General features: G+C 35.8%; 1 protein-coding gene across 3 annotated transcripts in view; it reads left to right on the top strand.

Moving 5' to 3' along the window:
* The window catches only part of LOC120418428 (low-density lipoprotein receptor-related protein 12-like), a 180,344-nt gene that overhangs the window by 39,432 nt on the left and 120,529 nt on the right, over positions 1 to 20,383 (top strand). For 2 of the 3 annotated variants that reach the window (XM_052708138.1, XM_039580806.2), the window contains exon 2: positions 12,439 to 13,208. The gene's annotated coding sequence lies outside the window, so the exon portion shown is untranslated. Of the gene's footprint in view, positions 1 to 12,438; positions 13,212 to 20,383 lie in introns of all 3 variants that reach the window. The other variant, XM_052708137.1, reaches the window with a different exon arrangement.

Genomic DNA, 20,383 nt, shown 5'->3' with positions numbered 1-20,383 from the left:
ATGAAGTCGATGCGTTTTTATCCATCCAGAAACTGTTTTTATTGTTTGATTCATTTTGAAAACCTACTGGTTTAGTGAAAATCTTCACTGTTTGTTGGATCAGCTTCGCTAGAATTAGCGAAGTTTTTTCCCTGGACCAAAAAGAGCTGCAGGATTCCAAAATCAGCCAGGGAATTTATCCACGACTTTGCAGAATGACACTCTTGCCGCAGTTCTTTGCCACCCGTAAAAAAAGCCTCTTCAAACAGATTAAAACTTGAAAACACACAATTTTTCAGCAACAAAATTACAAAAAAAAAACTAGACAAAATAAAACACATACTACTGATTATAAAAACAGTTGATTTACCAGTAAGAAAAAAGTCATGCTTGTGCTTGAACAGCCTCCTACTTTGTAGATGTAAACAAAGTGGGATCATTCGAAAATCACGTTACGCATTCTCTCTATTCATCACCCAGGTACGGAAAAGTAATGGCCTATCTACAATCACTTAGCTTAGAACATCTAAGTAAAGTAGTTACTTAGGAAAGTCTGCAACTTACGTTCGTCATCCACAATCAACTTAGAAAACTTGCTGGGCTGATATACGTTGCTATGCAGTTGTTTGTTTACCTTTGATATGGAAACGTCAACTTACCGTAGATTTTGAAATTTTTCAAACCATACGTCAGTTTCTAATTTGATTACTTTTCCATTGTAGAAACTCAGATTCATTTCCATTGATTCAAATTCCTAAGCTAAGTGAAATTTTCTAAGCTAAGTGATTGTAGATAGGCCATAAGCCATTTCATCTCTCTCAAATTATAGGAAAAGTTGATGATTTCATAACGTGATTTTTTTAGCGAATTTTTTTTGCTGTACTGTGCTAATTGTGATTATGAACGCTGGATTATGTATTTCAAATTGTTTTCAGTCAATTGAAGGTATTTTTTTGATAAAAATAAAGATTTTTTAAAAATTTTTTTTGCTCCCTATTTTTTTTGGCGGTGACGTAAATTTTGAAAAATATTTGCAAAGGTTTAAAATTTATCATTGCTTTAAAAAGTCAATATTTAATTTTGAAACTCAACTTTTCTCAACCTAGATTACATTACCGCTTTTGATTACCTAATTTTATGTTATATATTTATTTTCGTTGCCCTGATTATTCGCAGATAATTTTTTAAAGAGGGATTTCAAAATCTTTAAAACTTATTTGCAGTGGCCTTACATTCGTTATGATAAATATCCCGAATGATTACACACCGCTCGAAACGAAAATCCGTCCCTTCCGGATCCGGAACGTGCCAAAGCGTCAGTGGACAATTAATCTCCCTCCGAATAAACAGACAGAGAATAATCGCCCAAATCATGGCACATTATGTGGCACGCTGGCAACACTGATAATCGCGATGACACCAAAATTCCGACGAAGAAGACCAAAAAACAAATCTTCCTACCGAAATTCGCCAAACAGCCCAAGAGTTGGCCAAAGCTGGACGTGACCATAAATTTTATCATTCTGGCAGCAGTGGGCTACGCCAAAACTGGCAGTGTTGCCAGCACCATCCTAATTCCTCATCAGCATAATTGTTTCGCAGAATTTTTTTTGGCGAAATTTCCGCACTCGAGTTCTTCATTTTCGGGGTGAACTTGCGCTCCGGCTGGGGGATAATCGATTCCGGCAATCGGCAGAAATGGAAATTGCTTTCCGCGAATTTTTGGCGCAAAATTGTGCTTTAAGCTCGCGAAAGTTCGAGCAATTCGTACTTACGGAAACGGGAGGAAGTTTGCTGTGCGTGGAAAGGAAGAAGAAAAAAACGCGTTGGAATCAACGCCGGAAGAGTCTGGAAACTTTTGAAAGTTTCGCCCACATTCCTCACTTTCACATACCACACAGCGAGCGAGGCAATAATGTCAGAGACCCCTTGGCAGTCAGTCAAAACGGGAGGGGAAAAAAAAGTTCGCTTTGTTTTATTCACTTTAGCCTTACGGGTTCGGGAGGGTCAAGAAATGCGAGGAGAGATTGGAGGGAGATGTCAAGAAAGGTGTTTGACTTTTTGTTCTTTTCAGTTATCAAATTTGAATGAATTTCAGTGTTGCCAGTTTTTTAATGAATAATTTTAAATTTCAAGTCTAGCTAACCGAAGAAACTATCCTCCAAACTCTTTAAAAACTAATCGATGAAAAGGAGGGAAAAACTTCCCCAAATATGGTCGATTGACCTCAATTTTCAGCAGACTCTCTGTGGCCTAGAAGACACTTTTTTTTCGTGGAAAAGCCCATTCATATAAAGAGAGAAAAAGGACCCCATTAAATTCATTATGGAAAAGCCGCCAAAGCGGAAATAAATGGAGCGACGGTGCCAAAAAGTTTCGACATTCCTCGCATTCCTGGCCGTTCGGCGGCGGTGGCGGCGTTTTTGTTTGCTGGAGCTTTCCAGCAAGCTTTTGGCCAGCTGGCTGGAATGCTCGCGACCTTGTCTGAGTTGGGAATGTTTGCTAGGGGGAGGTTTATTTTGCACCATGGAATTTTACGAGCGAATAAGTAAGTGGTGGACATTTTTTGGGGAGATTTGGAGGTGTTGCAGATTTGGATGTAGTTTGTGCGGATTATTGTGTAAAACTAGTTTATTAGAAATGATATTAATTTTCCAGATTTCCTGATCAATTTGGTTTGAAATTATAGTTTTGTGAAAGATTGTAAAAAATATATATGAGCAATTCTCTACCAAAACCGGAAATGGATTTTATTTGTATTTTTTGATTTGGCTCAAACTTTGTGGGGGCCTTCCCTATGACCAAATATGCTATTTTGTGTCATTGGTTCACCCATACAAGTCTCCATACAATTTTGGCTGCTGTCCATACAAAAATGGTATGTAAATATTCAAACAGCTGTAACTTTTGAGTGAATTTTCTGATCAATTTGGTGTCTTCGGCAAAGTTGTAGGTATTGTTGAGGACAATTGAGAAAAAAATAGGTACACGGAAAAAAAAATTGCAGATTTTTTTATCAACTTTTTTTTCACTAAAACTCAATTTCCCAAAATACGTATTTTTTGATTTTCGAGATTTTTTGATATGTTTTAGGGGACTAAAATCCGCAACTTTTGAGCTATCGAGAAACATGGTCAAAAAATCTGCCGCCAAGTTATGAATTTTTGAAAAATAGTGATTTTTGGAAAAAAATCCAAATTTCATGCAAAAACAAATTTGAAGTTATTTTTTAATGCAAAATTGAATTTGCAATCGAAAACTACTCTACAATTTTTTTGATAAAGGGCTTCGTTTTCAAGATATAGCCACCGAAAGTTTGATTTTAGCAAAATATGTGCAGTTTTTCGATTTTTAAAAATAGTGACCATGAGCGACCATTTCTAAAAATATTTTTTTTGAAAAGTTCAGAAAATTTGCTATAAAATTGTCTAAGAGACATTGAAGATTGGACCTCGGGTTGCTGAGATACAGCCGCTTTAAGAAAAAGAAACACGAAAATTGAAGTTTTCTAAGTCTCACCAAAACAACCCACCATTTTCTAATGACGATATCTCAGCAACTAATGGTCCGATTTTCAATGTTAATATATGAAACATTCGTAAAATTTTCCGATCTTTTCGAAAAAAATATTTTGAAAATAAATAAATCAAGACTAACATTTTAAAAGGGCCAAACAATGAATATTACGCCCATTTAAAATGTCAGTCTTGATTTATTTTTTTTCAAAATATTTTTTTCGAAAAGATCGGAAAATTTCACGAATGTTTCATATTTTAACATTGAAAATCGGACCATTAGTTGCTGAGATATCGTCATTAGAAAATGGTGGGTTGTTTTGGTGAGACTTAGAAAACTTCAATTTTCGTGTTTCTTTTTCTTAAAGCGGCTGTATCTCAGCAACCCGAGGTCCAATCTTCAATGTCTCTTAGACAATTTTATAGCAAATTTTCTAAACTTTTCAAAAAAAATATTTTTAGAAATGGTCGCTCATGGTCATTTTTTTTAAAAATCAAAAAACTCTAAATATTTCGCTAAAATCAAACTTTCGGTGGCTTTATCTTGAAAACGAAGCCCTTTATCAAAAAAATTGTAGAGTAGTTTTCCATTGCAAGTTCAATTTTGCATTAAAAAATAACTTCAAATTTGTTTTTGCATGAAATTTGAATTTTTTTTCCAAAAATCACTATTTTTCAAAAATTCATAACTTGGCGGCAGATTTTTTGACCATGTTTCTCGATAGCTCAAAAGTTGCGGATTTTAGTCCCCTAAAACATATCAAAAAATCTCGAAAATCAAAAAATACGTATTTTGGGAAATTGAGTTTTAGTGAAAAAGAAGTTGATAAAAAAATCTGCAAATTTTTTTTTCCGTGTACCTATTTTTTTCTCAATTGTCCTCAACAATACCTACAACTTTGCCGAAGACACCAAATTGATCAGAAAATTCACTCAAAAGTTACAGCTGTTTGAATATTTACATACCATTTTTGTATGGACAGCAGCCAAAATTGTATGGAGACTTGTATGGATGAACCAATGACACAAAATAGCTTATTTGGTCATAGGGAAGGCCACCACAAAGTTTGAGTCAAATCAAAAAATACAAAAAATAAAAATGGTCGAAATCGGCCGATTTCGTAGAGAGTTGCTCATTTATATAAAAATTGATGATTTTTTAGTGATGTAGAGATAACTTTATTTTTCTGTTTGCTTTTTTCAGAGGCTGTATGAGCAACTCTCTACGAAATCGGCCGATATCGACCATTTTCATTTTTTGTATTTTTTGATTTGGCTCTAACTTTGGGGGGGCCTTTCCTATGACCAAAGAAGCTTTTTTGTGTCATTGGTTCACCCATACAAGTCTCCATACAATTTTGGCTGATGTCCATACAAAAATGGTACGTAAATATTCAAACAGCTGCAACTTTTGAGTGAATTTTATGATCAATTTGGTGTCTTTGCAAAGTTATAGGTTGAGGACTATCGAGAAAAAAACAGGTGCACGGAAAAAATATGTATTTTTTTATTTTCAAGATTTTTTTATATGTTTTAGGGGACAAAAATCCGCAACTTTTGAGCTGTAGAGAAACATGGTCAAAAAATCTGCCGCCGAGTTATAAATTTTAGAAAAAATAGTGATTTTTGGAAAAATCGAAATTTTATACAAAAAATGACCTCAATTTTTTATGTAAAATTGAATTTGCAATCGAAAAGTACTTTTTGCAATTCCGTCGTGAAACTACTTACTTTTCCTGTCATTCTTGAACGACGAAATAGCCTACTTTTCTGTACCAAAAATAACAGAATCGAATAGCAACACTTATCAAATAAATGCTGAAAAGTTCTACTTTTCAGCACTTAAATGGGTGCTGAAAAGTTTCACTTTTCAGCACCTGTTTCGAAAAGTAACACTTTTCAACATTTTTTTGATTTAAACGATTTATTGCCAAAATACATGAAAATTTGACTTAAAATTGCACTCAGTGTGTGTTTTTTGGAATTGCAAAAAATGTTGTATGGAACTCGTTGCAAAACTTGATTTTTTCATCACTCTTCGTGTTTATCCAACTCGGTGAACATCGTTGGATAAATGTACGACTCGTGCTGAAAAAATATTGTTTTCTCCGATAAACTGACAACACTACCCAATGAAATAAATTTGTTCCATACCCCAAAAGATGGCTTGTTGGCATCTAAAACATCAGATGAGAACTTTCCGGAATGGTAATTCTTTGCAATTTATTTTTGTGTGCGGAAAATCCAATTAGGCCACGGTACATGGAAACACATGCAAAAAAAAAATCCGATTTTGTAATTAACTTTTCACAAAAAATAAATGCTTAAGACCTGATCGATACAAATTGTAGCTTTAATTTTAGGAATGTTATTATTTTTTCTTCTCTTACCGGTGGTTAAGCTTTCTTAGAAAAGTTGTAGGTGGTGAGGAAAGTTTGAAAGAATAACAATTTGGAACATACTTTTCCATTTATTTTGAGTAGCTTACTCAAAAAAGAGTAAAATTTTCATAAACCATTTTGTCCGAATATTTTCCCTCACTAGGTTCCCTGCAACCGTACAATTTATAAATCTCTAGAAGAAACAAACAAAAATTCCCAGATTCCTTATTGTTTTATTTTTGATATGTTATTAAAGGGGACAAAAACAGCAATAGATTTGTATGGAAAAACATTGCCGCGGAAGAAGGATTTTTTTACATGTGTTTTTATTAATAGAAATTTTAGTCAAAACATTTGGATTACTTCAGTTTTCAATGTAAAATCAAATTTGCAATCGAAAAATACTCTACATTTTTTTGATGAAGTGCACCGTTGTCAAGATTTAAGCACTTAAAGTTTAATTTATACTAAAAAAATCTTGTTTTCGAACTATCAATCTATTTCCAATTTTGGTAAAAAATTGCTCAATAAAAAAGGCATGGAAAATGCTTAGTTGGATCGTCCAATTTCCCGAGGTTACAAAACTCCAGGGAAACGGAAAAAATTCAGTCGTTTTCCTGGAGAATGCCACAAATCCCGGAATATTTAATATTTCTTGAAAATTGTTCTGTTCTTTGATCTCATTGACGTTTTGCATCAAAAATGTATACGACAGTGACAGTAATGCTTAAAATAAGTGTAAGCATTTTCGGTTTTGCATGAGGATAGATTTCATGCAGATTCGGATATAATTGCATGCCGCCATGCATCACAATCATGCGACTGCCAGTTGGGTGTACCTGTTGACACCGCTTAAGACCGTTCAATCCACAGCATCTCCTTCAAACACCACGTGATTAGTTTTTTTTAGGTTAGTAGGATAAGGTAATGCTTTTTCGATGCCTCCCGAGCTACGAAGCTATGGGAAGGTCTTTTTCAACACAAAAGCACTTGCGCACCACGCAACGTTTTTGCTGAATCAATATAATTTTGTAATGCGACTGATCCGACGAACTCAACCGTCAACGTCTTTCTGTTTTCTGGATGAGGTTTAGGTTTTCGATGCCTCTCGAGCTACCATAGCATTATGGAGAGGACTTTCATAAAAGTGGGAAGATATTTTTGGTTAAAACACAAGAACACGATTCTATAGAAAGTACTTTTTACCGTGAAATTTTCACACATTATTCGACAGATGAATGCACAATTTAACCGATGCTGTGCCTCCAGATCAATGATGATACAGAAAGGGCTTTTTTAACACCGATAACTAAAAAAAATGACGCTTGAAACACAAATAATCTTGCAAGGTGTGCGCGCTGTTTCCTTCGTCCACAATCGACTCCATGTTATTTATGAGTGGTCCCGAAATGTAAAAAAAAAATATTTTGCTCTTTTATTTTATATATATTTTATTTTCAAATAGTGGTGTAAATTTATATTTCCCTTTGAATAATAAAAAGTTCCGGAATTTTTTTTTTAAATATCCCGGGAAACAAAAAATATTTCTTTCCGGGAATTTCCAGATTTTTTCCCGAGACGGGAAATTAGATGCTCTATGTTTAATACAACTGAACAGTCGGTTTGCAATTTGGGTAATTCTCTACCAACTCACACGAAATCGGGAAAAGTTGCCCCGACCCCTCTTCGATTTGCGTGAAACTTTGTCCTAAGGGGTAACTTTTGTCCCTGATCACGAATCCGAGGTCCGTTTTTTGATATCTCGTGACGGAGGGGCGGTACGACCCCTTCCATTTTTGAACATGCGAAAAAAGAGGTGTTTTTCAATAATTTGCAGCCTGAAACGGTGATGAGATAGAAATTTGGTGTCAAAGGGACTTTTATGTAAAATTAGACGCCCGATTTGATGGCGTACTCAGAATTCCGAAAAAACGTATTTTTCATCGAAAAAAACACTAAAAAAGTTTTAAAAATTCTCCCATTTTCCGTTACTCGACTGTAAAAAATTTTGGAACATGTCATTTTATGGGAAATTTAATGTACTTTTCGAATCTACATTGTCCCAGAAGGGTCATTTTTTCATTTAGAACAAAATTTTTCATTTTAAAATTTCGTGTTTTTTCTAACTTTGCAGGGTTATTTTTTAGAGTGTAACAATGTTCTACAAAGTTGTAGAACAGACAATTACAAAAATTTTGATATATAGACATAAGGGGTTTGCTTATAAACATCACAAGTTATCGCGATTTTACGAAAAAAAGTTTTGAAAAAGTTACTTTTTGCGTTTCTCTTTGTTTCGTCGTCCGTGTCTGTCGCGGGTGACCATGAACGGCCATGATCGATGACGACCAACTTTTTTAAAACTTTTTTTCGTAAAATCGTGATAATTTGTGATGTTTATAAGCAAACCCCTTATGTATGTATATCAAAATTTTTGTAATTGTCTGCTCTACAACTTTGTAGAACATTGTTACACTCTAAAAAATAACCCTGCAAAGTTAGAAAAAACACGAAATTTTAAAATGAAAAATTTTGTTCTAAATGAAAAAATGACCCTTCTGGGACAATGTAAATTCGAAAAGAACATTAAATTTCCCATAAAATGACATGTTCCAAAATTTTTTACAGTCGAGTAACGGAAAATGGGAGAATTTTTAAAACGTTTTTAGTGTTTTTTTCGATGAAAAATACGTTTTTTCGGAATTCTGAGTACGCCATCAAATCGGGCGTCTAATTTTACATAAAAGTCCCTTTGACACCAAATTTCTATCTCATCACCGTTTCAGGCTGCAAATTATTGAAAAACACCTCTTTTTTCGCATGTGCAAAAATGGAAGGGGTCGTACCGCCCCTCCGTCACGAGATATCAAAAAACGGACCTCGGATTCGTGATCAGGGACAAAAGTTACCCCTTAGGACAAAGTTTCACGCAAATCGAAGAGGGGTCGGGGCAACTGCTGTGTGAGTTGGCAGAGAATTACCCATTTTTTATCCCAGTTTAACATTTTTTTATGTTTTTGCCGGGAAAACCTTTTTTGCGGTATTGTGCACCGAAAACTCACTGATACTTATGTTTTTATACTTTATTCAAACATATTTAAATTGATTTTTAACGCAAGGGGTAACACAAAAACATTCAGGAGCGGCCGTGGCTGACTGGTTACGGTGTTCGCTTTGTAAGCGAATGGTTCTGGGTTCGATGCCCATCTGCTCCCAACGAGAAAGTTTAGAACACAGAAATTAGAAATGATGAATATGAACGAAAAATCAAAGTCGCTCGAGGCGGGGTTCGAACCCCCGTCCTTTGGATTGGTAAGCAAAAATGCTAACCACTAGGCCATGTCGACTTGGTGAACTTGGACTGGAATTAGGAATACTGTTACAGAGAGCGAGTTGTGGCGCTATAACCACGGCAAATAGTGTCCAGGGCATTCGTGGAAATACAATGTCCCATCCCAGAGGGTCCCGGAGTACCAAACCTTCTTAGCATGGTGCTCCCAACGAATACAACCAAATCTCGGAGCGTATGGTGGTGTGTCCCCACGCTTCTTCCTCCCCTGTCGATTCAGAATTGTGTTGTTGTTCGAACACTCAGTGCTCAAACTCAACCCAATTACGAGTCATCTCTGCGATACGGCTTTACGCAGTAGGCCTGGCCGCTTTAACGCTTGTGTTGTTTCAATGCATTCCGATGCAATGGCGCACTACAAATGTTAATAAATGACAAGAAGAATGCTAGGCGTCATCTAACCTAAGGCACTCTCCAGGATCCCTTCGAAAGATTGGCTGCGCTAGGGTCTGATTAGATTAGATTAGATTAGCAAGGGAATAACACAAAAACATTCATTAAAATTTTGAGGTTCTAAAAAATATATTTGCTGAATATTCCCTGAAAACAATGAATAAAATTTGCAACAGCTTGAAAAATGGATTACAGAAAAAAAATGCAAATATTTTTACAAGTGAAGAGGTTTCCAGAATCCCAAAATTTGCGTCACATCATAAAGCTATTACAGTCCAGATTTGACCAATTTTTCGTTTTTTTTCTTTTTATTTTGTTTAACATCAAATTCGAGTTCTGCGATTCAATTTAAGTCAGATTTGAGTAGTAAATTGCCTATTAAATATTAATATGCATTTTTTTGAATAATTCGTCAACGCCATATTGACCGCCATCCTGGAATTAAAATCCGGAGTATTTTTAGCGCAGTTTACGGGCCATACTTAAGCTAGACAATCGAAAATAAAACAGGGAATTTTTTTCTTGATTCTATTATCCAAAGTGATTTTTTTTTTTTCGAGGCATTCAGATAATCGAGTCTGTACTGTATAAACGCTATCATTGTTTTTTTTTAACATAATAATTCTCAACAAACTCATACTTGTCCCTTCGTTTCACAACACGAAATTGAACACAACTTATCTTTTTTGCCAATTTTTTGTTTAAAGGGACGATTTGTGATTTTCTCAAAATAATATATTTTTATCCACAGAACTTAGTACAGTCGACTCTCTGGTTGTCAATATCCAAGGAACCGTCGAGGAAGAGAATCATCAGTTTACAAAACAATACAAAATGAAGACTCGATTGAAAATATGTTTTTCTTGGTACCCAGCTATGGGAGAGAATCATGGCAACGTCCAGCAAACAAAAACTAACTAATGTCAAACACCCTTCAAAACTTCGTTTGGCAAAAAATAAAAATGTCTATGCAAGCCATGAGAAAGTGGAATTATTGACAACCGGAATAGATTTTTAAAGCAAACAGAATCGAAGGGACCGTCGAGGAAGAGATCCTTCAAGCAAGAGAAAATATCGAGAAATAAAGCCGATCGAAGTATGCAGTTTGAAGGGACTGAAGAATTTATCGATGGAGCAATATTGATATCGAGAAGATCGACAGCCAGAGAGTCGACTGTATCGATATTGGCTGTTTCTTTTTTCAAATAGTTCAGCAAATTTTGCAAACGAATTACCTTTTGACGTTTTTGTGGCTTCCATGCATTACTAAAATGTATGGATTTTTTTTTCATGACAAAATATGTTTAATAAGTGACAGTATCTGATTTGCATCTTTATTTTACACCCAAATGGCGGTCGCATGATTTTGATGCATAACGGCATGAAAGTATATCAGAATCTGCATGAAAACTGTCCTCATGCATTTTTTGCGATATAGGGGTATGACATTTTTGCCCGTTACCGACAATTATCGACATTACCGACGGCTTTTTGGTTGTATTTCCCGAAAAAAAAACCTTATCAGAACGAAGATTGAATCACCAACTTCTTGGTTATTGATCCGACACACTACCACAGCGTCATGGACGCTAGATGAAAAGTGAGTGGAAGAGCACCAACATATGCTTCTCTTTGGAGTGTTGCTCGGGGAAAGGGCCAGCTTTATATGTGTTGGTGAGAACTGCAGATCGCTGAAATGTTTACACGCGGGCAAAAATGATCTACGGGCTTGCTGCAAAAATGTTATAAAATGTGACATTTTGTGCAGCAAATCCACTGTTGCAGATTTTGAGATATATTTTTCCTTTGGGTGTAGAAAAAAAATCATATTCAAGCTGTGTACGAGCCACAACAATCGTACAACTTTTCCGATTTTGTTTGAGTGGTGAAGATTGACCCAAATATAGAAAAAGGTCTTTCAATAAACTTTGAAACCCCTTTACAATTAGTTAAAAAGTGTTAGAAAGAACACAGCAAAAAATCCGATGGTAAAATCGCATGCAAAAGCATGCACACCACCTTCGTCACCACAAAAAAAAAAGTGCAACCGATGGGATTTAAACCCAGCACCAACAGTAAGGACTGGCGCCTTAGCCCACTCGGCCATCAGACCGATGAAAAGCTGTTAGGATAAACGCATATATGAGCTTTACATTTCGGTCAAGTAGGTTTTCCATACTAATGGGATACATATTTCAGGGTGTAAAATCACATAAAATTGCATAAAATAATGCAATTATTATTTTACATCAGGGCCTTTTACACGCAGCTGGATTACTACTTTTTTAGCTGTGAACGAAGGTTGGCATTCCTATAAAAATTTAGGAGCATTTTATCATACACTTTGTTGAGGCCGAAATAATGTAAATTTTGTCAGGATTCTTCATCTAACCTATTGTTTATAGAACATAAAAATGCCAAACGGGGCTATTTTGAAAAAAAAAACTATGCTCATGTGAGGAAGACGCCAACCACCCCCAACATTTAGAAGCTTCCTATTGAATTTTTTTTGTCATATTGGTTATGTCAGTAACATATTTGTCTGCACCATCTTTATAAAGTCAATTAATTGCTTCCCGTTTTTCCTTTAAAGTCAAACATCAATTAGTCAAGAAGTTAGTTTTATTTCTCATAAAATCCTTAGTCATTGTTTGCATGACGAAAAATTAGACCGATCAAAATTCCTATCCCAACATCTCATTCATCGCCAACAAATGACCTAGTTTATTGCCTTTTCCTCCCATTTCGCCGTCATGCCCAAATTATCCACTAATGATTCCTTTCAAAAACTTTTTCTTTCCCTTCTCTTATCCCTTTCCAGATTGAACCCGCCGCTAGCGTTCAAAAATCGCCAACTCATCATTACCAAGCCCCCGAAGGGAACCGGGGAAAAATGTGCTGAAAATCAAAGACCAAATCGCACATCATCAAGCTCCTCGACCAACAAAAAAAAGGACATCAATACATCGGAGATCAGCGTAAAACCACCACATGAAAATCTAGTGAAAAAAGACCGGGTCATCCTTTCGTTTTTGACCCCTTTTTGGGGTCTCCCGGAAAATTCGCCATCCCAAAAACCAAATCAATACTAATCGACCAACCTTAAACTTTCCCACCCACGGAAGGAAGGCGGGGTCGGAAAAAAGGAATTGAAAAGGCCCCGTTGGCCACAAATCCCCGGGTTTTGCGGTGAGTCCTGTGGGGTCGTTCATCAACGCCAGATTTTCCGGGGCAGAACCGTAACAGCCTAAGGCTTGAAGAAAAAAGAAGAGTTGAAGAAGTGGTCCCCGGAGGGGCGGGGTGGCAACACGTGTGTACAACAGGAAACGCACACGTGGTTCCGAGGAGGAGGAAAAAAAGGTGCTTAAACTTGAAGAGCTTCCGCGACTAGAGAGAGAGAGAGTGATTAAGGGTGAAGAGTTCAACCCACTTGGGGAGGGGGGTTGAAATAAGAGTAATGGTGCGTTAAGGAGGTGTTTTGTCTGAGTAAAAGGATGAATCGCAATTAAATACAGTTCAGCGGAAGTAAAGAATTGAAAGCGGAGCTTTGTTTGAGGACATTTCGAGGATTCAACAGGCTTTAACATTGTGGTGGTAAGTGATGGCATTATCTTTTCCCCCCTTTAATGTTGTTTACTGGCTGAGGTTGAACACAGCTGTGAAATGTTTGGATTAAGGGTAGCAAAAGAGTGGCCACCGCACCGTCCACCCTCAGGTTCTCATATTTGGTCAACAACAACGAAATTTATTTGCAGATGCGATGATTACTCTCAAAGCCGCCAACAAACGAGCGAGGGATATTCAGTTTAAACAAAAATATAAGCCATTTAATTGTGTTTACACACAAGTCCACGTTCTGTCAATATTTTCACTTCCGGAAATGTCATTGAAGCGTAGTAATTGAGGTTGATGATAAACAGATCTCTAGGTTTTCGCATCAAATAATAATTATTCTGAAATCAAGTGGACATGAAGTGTCAATTTATGTTCAGTGGCTTTTGCAAACAAATCTCCACACAAATGTTTAAGCTGCGATACGAATACGAATAATTTGTACGATATTTGAGTGAACCAAAACTGTCAACTTTACTTATAAAAGCTATTTTGTGTCATTGGTTTACCCTTAAAAATCTCCATACAATTTTGGCAGCTGTGCATACAAAAATGGTACGAAAATCTTTAACTTTTGTAGAAATGTTCAGATCACTTTGGTGTCTTCGGCAAAGATGTAGGTATTGATAAGGACTATTCAGAAAAAAATAAGTACACGAAAAAAAATTGCAGATATTTTTTTCCAGCGTTATATTGAATGTTGGCCCTTTTAAAATGCTAGTTTTGATACAAAAGCTTTGAAAATATTTTTTTCGAAAAGATCGGAAAATTTTCTGAACTTTTCAAAAAATTATTTTCAGAAATGGTCACTCATGGTCACTGTTTTTAAAAATCTAAAAACTGCAAATATTTCCCTGAAATCAAAGTTTCGGTGGGTATATTTTGAAAAAGAGACCTCTAATAAAAAAAATCATGAAGTTTCTTTTTGAATGCAAATTCAGTTTTACATTTGAAAAAATAGGTCATAAACCAATTATGTGTGAAATTTTTTATTTTTTTTCCAAAAACCACTGTCAGAATTTTTGACCGTTTCACTCTAACGCTCAAAAGTTGCGGGTTTTTTATCCCTAAAACTTTCGAAAATCTTAAATATGGATTTTTGGTAATGAAGTTTTTGTGAAAAAAAAAATAATTAAAAAATCGGCATTTGTTTCAAGTACCTGGATAGTCCCGAATAGTCCTAAAAAATTGCTACAACTTTGGCAAAGACACCAAATTGATCACAAAGTTCCTACAAAAGTTTCATATTTTTGAATATTTACGTACCATTTTTGTATGGACAACTGCCAAAATTGTTTGCAGACTTGTATTGAGGAACTAATAACAAAAATGGCTTCTTTGCTCATAGGAAAGGCCCCGAAAAAGTTTGAGCTAAATAAAAAAATTACAGAAAATTAAAATGGTCGAAATCGCCCGATTTCGTAAAAAATTGCTCATAACTTTACAAAAATATTTTTTCCTTCAATTATTTTGATGTTTTCAGATTTTTTTCAAAATGGTTTCTTTGGTTATACAGAAAGTCCCTTAGTTTCGAGGCTGATAAAAAATAAAAATAAATAAATAAATGAAAATTATAAAAACGGCCGATTTCGTAAAGAATTGCTCAGTTGCGAACACGTGCACAGACTGATTTTTGTGTGCGTGAATATAAATTCAGCCTACAGTCAAACAAGTGTAGAGGTGGTCAAAACAAGAGTGAGCTGCTCAAAGAGCCGGTTCACTAAAAAAAGCGAAAAAACCAAGGCTCACAAAAAAAGCCGCGGTTCTTTTCGAAACTCCGATATTTTAAAAGAACCGTTCCAAGATGGAATGATTTTCAAACCTGTTTCTTTTTTAAGTTGAATTTCCAACAAATTGTAGCATGAGTGTTTTTGAGCATTGAAAATTTATTTTCAAGTTGTTCAATGCTTGTATATTTATGTCCAATTTGTAAGAATTGTGTACACGTTGTTTAAATTACTTTAAATTTAAATAAATTCAAAAGTGAAATCTTTACTGTCGCAGATAGGGCGGGCAATGATGATAGAATTGAAAGAATTTGTAAATGAACGTAAAATGTTTAAGAAATTGCCTGTGGCCTGTCGAAATGTTGGTGCCGAAATCCGAATGTTGCGAGATTCTCTGAAAGACAACGAAGATGCACACGAAGCAAGAGAAATGAAATAAGCCTGCTCCGCGTGTGCGACTGTATATGTGTGAGCGCGTCGACAGGACAGATTGAAGTCTGCGCAACGCGCACGTTGGTAGAGGAAAAGAGAGAGCGAAACGTGAGAGCTACGGATGTGGCGTGAGAATGAGGGTGATGAGCTTCGGGTGAGGGAAATTGAGAGAGCTTTGTAGGTGTTTGTGCGCTTATGGAACGATTGTGTTCAGGGTTACCAGGTCTGAACAGAAAAAAAACTGGCAAAAAATCTGGAAAAAATCTGGCAAGCCACTTTTCTCAAAATAATTAGCAATTTTGTGTTCAAAAACAGTGTATTTTTTATACATTATAGATTTACAAAATAAACAAAATGCATCAATAAAACTATTTGAGGAAGAAATAGAAAATTATTTTTTTCAAATTGGCACTCAAAAAATCTGGCAATGCCAGATTTATCTGGCAACCTGGCACCCCTGATTGTGTTGGGAAGGGCCTTCGGGTATCGGGATTCAGGAACGGTTCTTCAGTCTGGCGTTTAACGTTGTAGCGAGCAGTTTAGTTTTATGTGGTGGGTGGTGGGATCATGAAACAAAACAAAGGTTCGCTTCCAGGAGTTGGAAAAAAGAGAGACTTGGCCTGAGTTACGACATTTACATTTTACAACTGATTTTGGTACACGTGGTAAAAATACATTTAAGAATTATTCAAATTCAAATTTGAATATTTGAGCAAAATACTTAATCTGGAAAATTTTGCCGAAAGACTAATAAATATCCATATCCTAACCCTTCTTGTCCGATTGAACTTTGGCCTTTTTAGACTTTATTGATTAATCATGATGTAGAAAAGAGTCTGCACAGTATTTTCTCATTATATAAAATCAGAATTTGTTTAATTTTAGCAGAAATAAACGCCATTTTGTAAAATTCTTGGCAATTTTCTTCAAAAATTTAGATTTAAGTTCGTGTACTCTCCCCATCAAATCATTCGAATTGATTGAATCAGAATGTAGAAAAGAGTTCGCACAATAATTTCGGAAAACATGGTTTTATGTGTTTTAAATAATCTTTAAAATAGCCTTTTCAACCAAATTTTGATAAAAGCGAAAAAGCCGCTCAATAGAGCGGCTCATTTTAATGAGCGAGCGAAAATGAGCGGCTCCTAAAAAAGAGCGGTTTTGCCCACCTCTAAACAAGTGTATCAGGCTGAGGTGAAATTAAAATTGCCGTGGTGAGCTATTCCTCACTCGAAAAAGCGTTAAATTGCAGATTGATATTTTCATTTTTTTTTTTCGTGGGATCGTGATAACTTGTGACGTTCACAAACAAACTCCTTTTATTTACAAATTAAAATTTTTGTTAGTTTCAGCTCTAAAACTTTGCCGAACATTGAAACACTCGGATAAATAAGCCTGCAAAGTTACAACAAAAACGAAATTTTAAAATGATTGTTTTAAATAAAAAAAAATATTTCAGATTCGAAGTTCATTAAATTTCCCTTAAAGTGGCATGTCCCAAATTTTTGAACAGTCGAGTAACGAGAAATAACAGAGTTTTCAAATTTTGTGTTTTTTGATGAAAAATTTACTTAAATAAAAAATAGTACCAAATTCCTTTATTCTAGGAATTTTGCCTCTTTTCCTTATTTAGTAATCGGGTTTTTTGGATTACCTAATAAGGAAAGGAAAGGAGCCAAAAGTCCTAGGATTTAGGAATTTAGTACTTTTATTTTTTTTCAGTGTACGTTTTTTTTCGGAAATCTGAGAACGTCATTAGATAGGGTGGCCAATTTTACTGAAATATCAAAAACATCACCTTTTCAGTTTGCAAATTATTGAAAAAACAATTCTTTTTTCGAATGTGTTGAATTGAATTGAATTGATGTTTCGAACTGAGGAAGTCGTACCATTTCTCCGTAACGAGATATCAAAAAAACGGACCTCGGATTCGTGATCAGGAGCAGAAGTTACCTCTTAGGACAAAGTTTCACGAAATCGAAGAGGGGTCTGGGCAACTGCTGTGAGAGGTGGCGTAGAATGACTCAAATATTGAAAATATGCGTTTTAGCTGTTTCTCAGTTGTTAGACTTGATCTTAGAAAAATATCTTTATTGAAAAGAAAAGAAAACATCACACTTTATTTCATCATTTTCCTTCCCCTTCAAAATTTTCCCTTAAATCAGTGTGAAAACCGAAAAAAATGATAAAACTTAAATTTTCATCCTTAAAAATAATGAGTAATTTTTGAACAGCTGGTTACCAAAATGGCTGTTTTTTTTCTCTCTCAAACTTTTGACCAACTGAGTTTAATTCAATTCGGTTGGTAACCACCACCATGAAGCATACCACGCATCAAAGGTTTATCAATTGAGCATCATGAATGACACGCTGGGTTGAATAATAATAATTGCATTATGTGCGAGGTGTGGGTGTATGTGTGGGCCTGATTAAAATTGCACTGGAATTTAAGAGCTTCCGAGAAACCGAATGGAGTGATCTGTCGGTATCAACCACAGTCATGTGTGTGTGTGCGTGGTTAAAGGGCGGTAATCAGACTGTTCGAATTGATGTATATATAATTGCAAAATGAAAAAAAAGTTATTTCCCGTTGAATGGTCGTGAAAAGGGCGATCAAATTGATTAAATTGGATGTGATGATAGGCACTTGAAGTTGAAAAGGTTCGTTAAGAGGAGTTTAATTGATTTTTTTACTTTGTATCTATAAGGGAAATACTTTGTTCAAAAATTGTTTCTAAGGATTTCCGATATTTTAGATGTTATTTTTTATGACTGCTGTAACTGAATTGTCTTAAAATTATATTATTTCTTCAGTGATTTGATTTGATTTGATTTGATGGGATAACCAACAGGGCCACAAGGATGACCTATGTAGCGGTTGCCTAGAATTACAGTGGCTCAGACTTAAAGGGAGCATCTTCAAATTACTGCCGTATGAAGGGCCAAAAGGGGATGGTTGGACGCAAACAAGCAAAATCACTCACGGTGTCCTCAGGGGAAGAGAATCTCCTTCCGACAGTAACCTCCAATAACTCCGAAAAAAGTCTGACAAAGCTGAAAAACAGGGCTCGCACCCTGTTGGGGGCCTAAAAGGGCGCGGCAGACAGCTGGAAACTGACAGAAGTCAATAAGTGCAGTAATTAGACAATCCTTAAGAATTGTTCAATTAATACACTATTTTCCTCTTGTGACGTAGTTCTGGTCTTCCACTATCTACATCCAGTCTCCGCCACTACAGCATACTGTCCACTGCCCTGATGCTCCCTCCCCAATCCCCGGCTTTGATTCTAACTACTGATGAAAAGGAAAATCATAGATGAGAAAAGGTCAATGCGGATGGAGAGCAAATCGAGCTCAGTATCCCCTCACAAAGACTGGTAGTAAGTGTGAAAAAGACAGTGGAAAATATAAAGAAAGGCAGAAAAATGAAAAGATAATATGTCAATGCGGATGGATCGATGATCCCCTCACAATGACAAAAAGAGATAAATGATAGGGAGAGCAAAAGAAGAACAGAAAATCAGGAATAAGAAATAGTCAATGCAGATGAATAGCAAACTAAACTCAATATACTTTAAAAACTATAAATACTTCAAATACTTTAAATACTTTAAATACTTTAAATACTTTAAATACGTTAAATACTTTAAATACTTTAAATAAGGAAGTGGCACAGCAAGGCGCCGCACACGGATGATACACTGGAGAAAACTACCCATGCTGGAACTAGTAAGGAAATCGTCCTGCCTCGACTAAAACAGTTGCTGTCTGAGCAATATACAAACCACAGGCAAATTTTCACCGACGGATCAAAGGATGGCAAAGAAGTTGGTGTGGGTGTAGTAGACGGTGACATCAACATAAGTCTATCTTTGCCAGGAGAGTGTAGTATATTTTCAGCAGAAGCTTTCGCCCTGAAGACTGCAGTGGAAGGAATCCATACGGAAGAACACGCAATCATTCTCACAGACTCGGCCAGCTGCATCGAGGCGTTGCGACATGGAAAATCCAAGCATCCGTGGGTGCAGCAAGCAGAACATTTGGCAGAGACAAGGAAAGTGACATTTTGCTGGATCCCAGGTCATGCTGGCATCGCAGGAAACGAAAAAGCAGATCAACTAGCAAACCGAGGAAGAAAAACCAACCCTAAAGCTATCCCAATTCCATTCCAAGACGTAAAGCGTGCTATTGGGGTGGAAATTTGGAATGCTTGGGCAAGGCAGTGGCACGGTTCTCTGTCACAGTTGAGACAAATTAAATCCAACCCAGGGAAGTACAACGACAGAAACTGCGCATCTGAACAACGTCTACTCACGCGGCTGCGCATAGGACACACTCGACTCACGCACTCTTACCTGCTGGAACGGAGCCCACCCCCAATCTGCACCCAATGTGGTGTGCGAATTACTACAAAGCATATACTCTTGGATTGCCGCGCCTTCAGCAACGAAAGGATCACATGTGGTATTAGAGGGACATTAGAGACAATTTTAGCAAACTTCAAGGAGAATGAAAAAAATGTTTTAAAATTTCTTACTCTTACAAAGCTTAAAGAACAGATTTAGAAACCGAATTAGAATTCTGTATATTCAAAAATACGACACGAATGCCATTGCAATGGTAAAGTGTCTTTAATAAAACTAATAATAATAATACTTTAAATACTTTAAATACTTTAAATACTTTAAATACTTTAAATACTTTAAATACTTTAAATACTTTAAATACTTTAAATACTTTAAATACTTTAAATACTTTAAAAACTTTAAATACTTTAAATACTTTAAATACTTTAAATACTTTAAATACTTAAAATACTTAAACTCAATGCGAATGGATATGAAATTGACCCAACTTTTAAAAGAATATATTCAACACACTACTTTTTCAATCAATTGAAATGATAGTAACTACCAACCAACCACCCACACTTCTTTTTTAAACAAATTAATAATTAAAAAAAAAACAAACAAAAGAAATAAAGCGCGCGGTAAT

Source organism: Culex pipiens, chromosome 2 (assembly GCF_016801865.2).
Source record: "Culex pipiens pallens isolate TS chromosome 2, TS_CPP_V2, whole genome shotgun sequence".
In the NCBI taxonomy this organism is placed as follows: domain Eukaryota; kingdom Metazoa; phylum Arthropoda; class Insecta; order Diptera; family Culicidae; genus Culex; species Culex pipiens.
This window is presented reverse-complemented; position numbering and strand designations above follow the sequence as displayed.